This window comes from Gnatocerus cornutus, unplaced genomic scaffold (genome assembly GCF_029298725.1).
Source record: "Gnatocerus cornutus isolate USDA-ARS CGAHR unplaced genomic scaffold, icGnaCorn1.1 ctg00000171.1, whole genome shotgun sequence".
In the NCBI taxonomy this organism is placed as follows: domain Eukaryota; kingdom Metazoa; phylum Arthropoda; class Insecta; order Coleoptera; family Tenebrionidae; genus Gnatocerus; species Gnatocerus cornutus.
The window spans coordinates 11,917-17,351 of record NW_028275508.1 but is presented as its reverse complement, the minus strand read 5'-3'; the positions used below and the strand labels follow the sequence as shown (position 1 = coordinate 17,351).

Below are 5,435 nucleotides of genomic sequence, written 5' to 3'. Positions count from 1 at the left end.
GCAAAAACGTTCTTTTAACGATGGTCATTCTAACCTAAAACTGCTGTCAAAATTGTCAAAGTCGCCGCCTGGATCACAAATTAAAATGATCACTCACTCCGTACGATTTTCATTTCGATTTGAAGACAAACACACAATTGAGCAACATATTTAATTCGTTTGATTTATTTTGTGGTTCTGAAAAGAACCGTTTTTTTTTTGTTTGTTTGTTTGCTTGCCTGCGGGGGGTTTGTTGTTATTCCTCTGAGGATGCGGATACACGTCATAAAATGATAAAATTAACCGCCGAAACCGTAAAGGGTACGACCTTGACGTTTCAGGGCGTAGACGACGTCCATGGCGGTGACGGTCTTACGTTTTGCGTGTTCGGTGTAAGTTACGGCGTCACGGATGACGTTCTCGAGGAAGACCTTCAACACACCTCTGGTTTCTTCGTAGATGAGACCGGAAATACGTTTCACACCACCACGACGAGCCAATCTTCTGATCGCCGGTTTCGTTATACCTTGGATGTTATCGCGTAGAACTTTGCGATGACGTTTGGCGCCACCTTTTCCCAATCCTTTGCCACCTTTACCACGACCGGTCATCTTGATAAAATTAGGAAATTCTTCGTACAAAACGACGTAGCTTCGACCAAGTTCGTTATGGAACTAACGTCAAAATTTCATTCCGCGGGACTATTTATAAGTTACGGCAGCTCCACCTCGCGTTAAAAACGAATCCACCAATGGCGTCGCCGTATGACTCATCGAGTTTATAAAACGGCCGTTGGCGCGACGAAAATTTTCAGTTGACTTTCGAACGTTCGTACGTACGGTCGGTCGTTCGGTCGAAGCAAGCAAGCAAGCCACTACCTACGTTAATTCTTTTCATTTGATTCATCCGATATCCGAGATGGCGAGAACTAAACAGACGGCTCGTAAATCTACCGGTGGCAAGGCACCTAGAAAACAGTTGGCCACGAAGGCGGCCAGAAAAAGCGCTCCCGCCACCGGAGGTGTCAAGAAACCTCACCGTTACAGGCCCGGTACGGTCGCCCTTCGTGAGATTCGTCGTTATCAAAAGAGCACTGAACTTTTGATCCGCAAGCTGCCTTTCCAACGTCTCGTCCGAGAGATCGCCCAAGATTTCAAGACCGATCTCCGTTTCCAAAGTTCGGCCGTGATGGCACTTCAAGAAGCCAGCGAGGCTTATCTCGTCGGCCTCTTCGAAGACACCAACTTGTGCGCCATCCACGCCAAACGTGTCACCATCATGCCGAAAGACATCCAATTGGCGAGACGCATTCGTGGCGAGAGGGCTTAAATTTCCTCCATCCATCCATCCATCCATCCGATCCGACCATCTAGAATTAACAAATTCTTCATCTTCGAAGGTGTTAAAAGAAGAAGAAAAAAAAATCGGTTCTTTTCAGAACCACAATTATTTTCCAACGAATTGAAAATTTATCGTTCGCGCATGCAACTTTTTGAGATTGAAAAAAAAAAAAAAAAAAAAAAAAAGTTAGGTTATGTGATTTATTCACAAAATTCGTACTTACATAAAACGATAAACTTTTGCTTTTTTCTTTCACATTAAATTTTCTTTTAACTGAGACTATTTGAAACATTATTATATAATAAAGTTTATCATTCTTTGTAATAACACTGTTTCGACAGTCAAATGAATAGACAAGAAAATCAAATGAAAGTATGTATCTCCTCAACAGAATGTGCATTGTCCAAGCGAATCTTTCGTTCGTTTCTTGAAAATAATTGTGGCCCTGAAAAGGGCCATTTATTTGTATCGATGGTGCCCCTACGTCGATATATACGATCGGAGCACGTTCCCGAAACCACCAGGACGTCGTCGTCGTTGAAAAAATTAAATCATCGTCGTCGACTTTTCACTTCTTTCTCTTGGGTGAAGCGGTTTTTTTCGCTTTGGCGGTGACGGCTTTGGCCGTTTTCGGTTTCGGCGCTTTCGGTTTCTTGGTTGGACCGGCCTTGTTGGATTTCTTCGCTTTCGATGGCGTCTTGGGTTTGACGGGCGATCTGGAGGCGGCGCTGGCTTTCTTTTCGGGAGCGGACGCAGCCTTTCTAGCCTTCGATACGGCGACGCTCTTCTTTTCGGCGGCAGTTTTCTTAGACTTGGCCGAAGCGGCGGGGGCGGCCTTCTTACCGGCTTTTGAGGCGGATCCTTTTTCGGCGGACGTCGGCGCTGACGCGACGGAACGTTTAGCAACGCCCGTCTTCTTGGATTTCGCCGATGACGACGCGGTCGCAGCGGCAGATCTCTTTTTCGTGGCGGACGGAGCCTTAGCTGCACCGGTGACGGCAGAAGCCAACTTGAACGAACCGGAAGCTCCTTTTCCTTTGGTTTGGACCAACGAACCGGATGCGACGGCGCCCTTAAGGTACTTCTTGATGAAAGGCGCAAATTTTTTCCGCGTCGACTTTGTAGTTGGCCGCGACATATTTCTTGATCGCCTGCAACGAAGAACCGCCGCGTTCCTTCAAGCCTTTGATGGCGTTGGTGACCATCTCCGAAGTGGGCGGATGAGAAGGTTTGCTTCTCGGATTTTTGGGCTTCTTCTCCTTCTTCACCGGTGAGGAGCCGGAAGTGGCACCGGCGACCGTCGAAGCTGCTTGATTTTCTACGTCGGCCATATTTTCGTCTATCGCGCGCGCGTTTTTTTCTTTTTATTATAGGTAGGCTTATTCTTCGGTGAAAGAACGAATGAACTTTACAGAACGAATTGGGCGCCAAAGTCAAAGTGTTGGCGCGTTCGAAAACGCGCGGACCGCGGACTAAACGAGAGCCTTCTCGTCGAGTTAGAAAATTCAGTGGGCCTCGAATACAGCTTTCGCGTGATGGCATCGTTCTCTTTACGCGAAGATCACCGCCTCCGGGTGCGGGAACATGAGCGATTCGGTCGGCGATGGCCTCCTGAATAACCTCAAGTTTTCCCGGACGACCAGCCGACCTCCAAAAGCGAACAAGGACCGATCGAACGTCGACTCGAACAAAGACCCTCCGAAACAAGGAGATGACATCCAAGTTCGACGCCGACGTTACGCGTTTTCCACGAATAACAGGAAAGTTCCGCTTTCGACCAGACAAACTTGGAAGCATCCTCTACAAGTTTCACGAACGAATCGGTCGAAAAGTACGTGCGATCTTTTCGAAAATCGCCTCGCAAAGAGACGCAGCACGGATCGGAGCGACGACCGACGAACCTGCAGAGTGTAGGAAAAAAATTCACAAACGGTCGAAGATGACGTCCGAGAAGGTCGAATTTTTTCAAGAACGAAGATAAAACCTTCGCCTTTCGTAGGAGTTGATTTTTGAAAACGATCTTGACGAACAGGTCGGAAAAAAAACGATGTCAATTTCGGACTCGACCATGAGAAACGAATTTGTACGACGAACGGACTTTTCGAACGACTTTTTTCGCAAAATCGACATTTTTTCCTCAAAAATTACCTCACACGACGAAATCCCATCATCGAAACATCACCGAAAACAGTTTTGACGGCGAAATTCTCGTCAATTTTACGAAAATAAAGGGAAAATCAGACGGACCACCGTCGAACATCCAGCGACGGGAACGGACGAGTTTTTTAATTTTTCTTGCCAATTCATTGCGAAAGAAGCAATTTTTCTCGACGAAACCATTTTATAATCATAAAAAAAACTCCCCAAACACCACAAACCAACAAAAATACGGAAATCTTGCATTGTTTGCATTTTTCAGACACTCTAAATAAAACTACGTCGATGTCGGCGGATTTTCAGTCGGTCGTCGGTCGACAGAAATCCAACGAAATTTTCATTTGTTCTTCTCAAAAACGAAAAACAAACAAATCAACAAAACATTCCCTACTATTAGTCGACATTTCGAGCAGAAACTACGAACGTCGAAAGATTTAAAAAATGAAATATGTAGGTGTGCGTGCGTGCGTACTTACTTGAAACTTTTTTCTTGTTTCATCGTCGCACTGGAACAAATTAAATTTTAATGCAATGTAAACGCGACCACACTTTCGACGAAAACATCTCTATGAATCGAACGACGTCGGAAAAAGAATAAATCGAGAAGAGAACAAATCATGAAACAACACACACCCACCCCGCCCGGCCCGGCCAGAGTGGTGGGAATTTCGATGAATGAACAGACAAAGAAACCAACTCTGTTATCAGTTCTAAGAAAGAAAGCAGGTAGCGGCGGCGGCGAACCTTCGACCGTACTACGGTCAGTTCATGAATTAACCCCGTCCGTTCGGAGTTTATTCATCTCCGGTCCGTGTCGGCGTTTACTTCAAGTGGGTGCTATTTCCATCTAAGCAAGCAAGTGAGTAAGTAAGTTCTCAAATTTTAAATTACGTTAATCGCAAGTGACTCGTTGAGATCGTCAAACGAACAATTTAATTTAACGCCTCATACGAGTTTTTTTTTTTCGTCATTTTGTCGCAAAAAAAAAACTAAAAAACGACTCGCAAAAAAAAATTTTTTTTTTTTCTTCTTTTAAATCTTGTACATTTTCTGACATGTGTACCATCGAAAAATGTCACATCCAAACGATCGAACAATCACAAAAAATCGTCAACGTACCATCTTGGAAAATTTTACCAGGCAACGACCATACCACGTTGAAAACTACCGGTTCTCGTCCGATCACCGAAGTCAAGCAACGTCGGGCGCGGTCAGTACTTGGATGGGTGACCGCTTGGGAACACCGCGTGCCGTTGTCTCTACTCTTTTCTTTTTTTATTAACATTTCTGATGTCAAACTTTTTTTAAATATATTTTTCACTATTTATATTTCTCTCTCAGGAACTTATATAGTATGAAGACGAAAATTTTTAATTCGTTCGAGTTGAATTTGTGGTTCTGAAAAGAACCGATTTTTTTTCTTTTTTTTCCAACCAACTTCCAAGCTGCTCGAGGAGGATTTATTTTGAACTGGTGTATTTGGTGACGGCCTTGGTTCCTTCAGAAACGGCGTGCTTCGCCAATTCACCGGGCAAAAGAAGACGCACCGCCGTCTGGATCTCCCTGCTGGTTATGGTCGAACGTTTGTTGTAATGAGCGAGGCGACTGGCTTCAGCAGCTATACGTTCGAAGATGTCGTTCACGAAACTGTTCATGATAGACATAGCCTTGCTGGAGATACCGGTATCGGGATGGACCTGCTTCAACACCTTGTAAATGTAGATGGCGTAACTCTCCTTCCTCCTGCGCTTCTTTTTCTTGTCGCTCTTCGAGATGTTCTTTTGAGCTTTTCCGGCCTTCTTGGCCGCCTTACCGCTGGTCTTGGGTGGCATTCTCTTCTAGTCGTCGAGTTAAAAAAACGTTTAAAAACAGAAAACGAGACAGACACGACGTGCACGTTACGACGAGTATACTCGATCTAAAACGCCGCACACCTAAAATCCCTCTATTTATAACGA

General features: G+C 44.9%; 1 non-coding gene across 1 annotated transcript; it reads left to right on the top strand.

The window, feature by feature from the left end:
• The first annotated feature begins 4,616 nt into the window (after positions 1-4,616).
• On the top strand, positions 4,617-4,736 carry LOC148165850 (5S ribosomal RNA). Its single transcript, XR_015771122.1, has one exon. It is a non-coding gene; the product is annotated as a 5S ribosomal RNA (ribosomal RNA).
• The last annotated feature ends 699 nt before the right edge of the window (positions 4,737-5,435 follow it).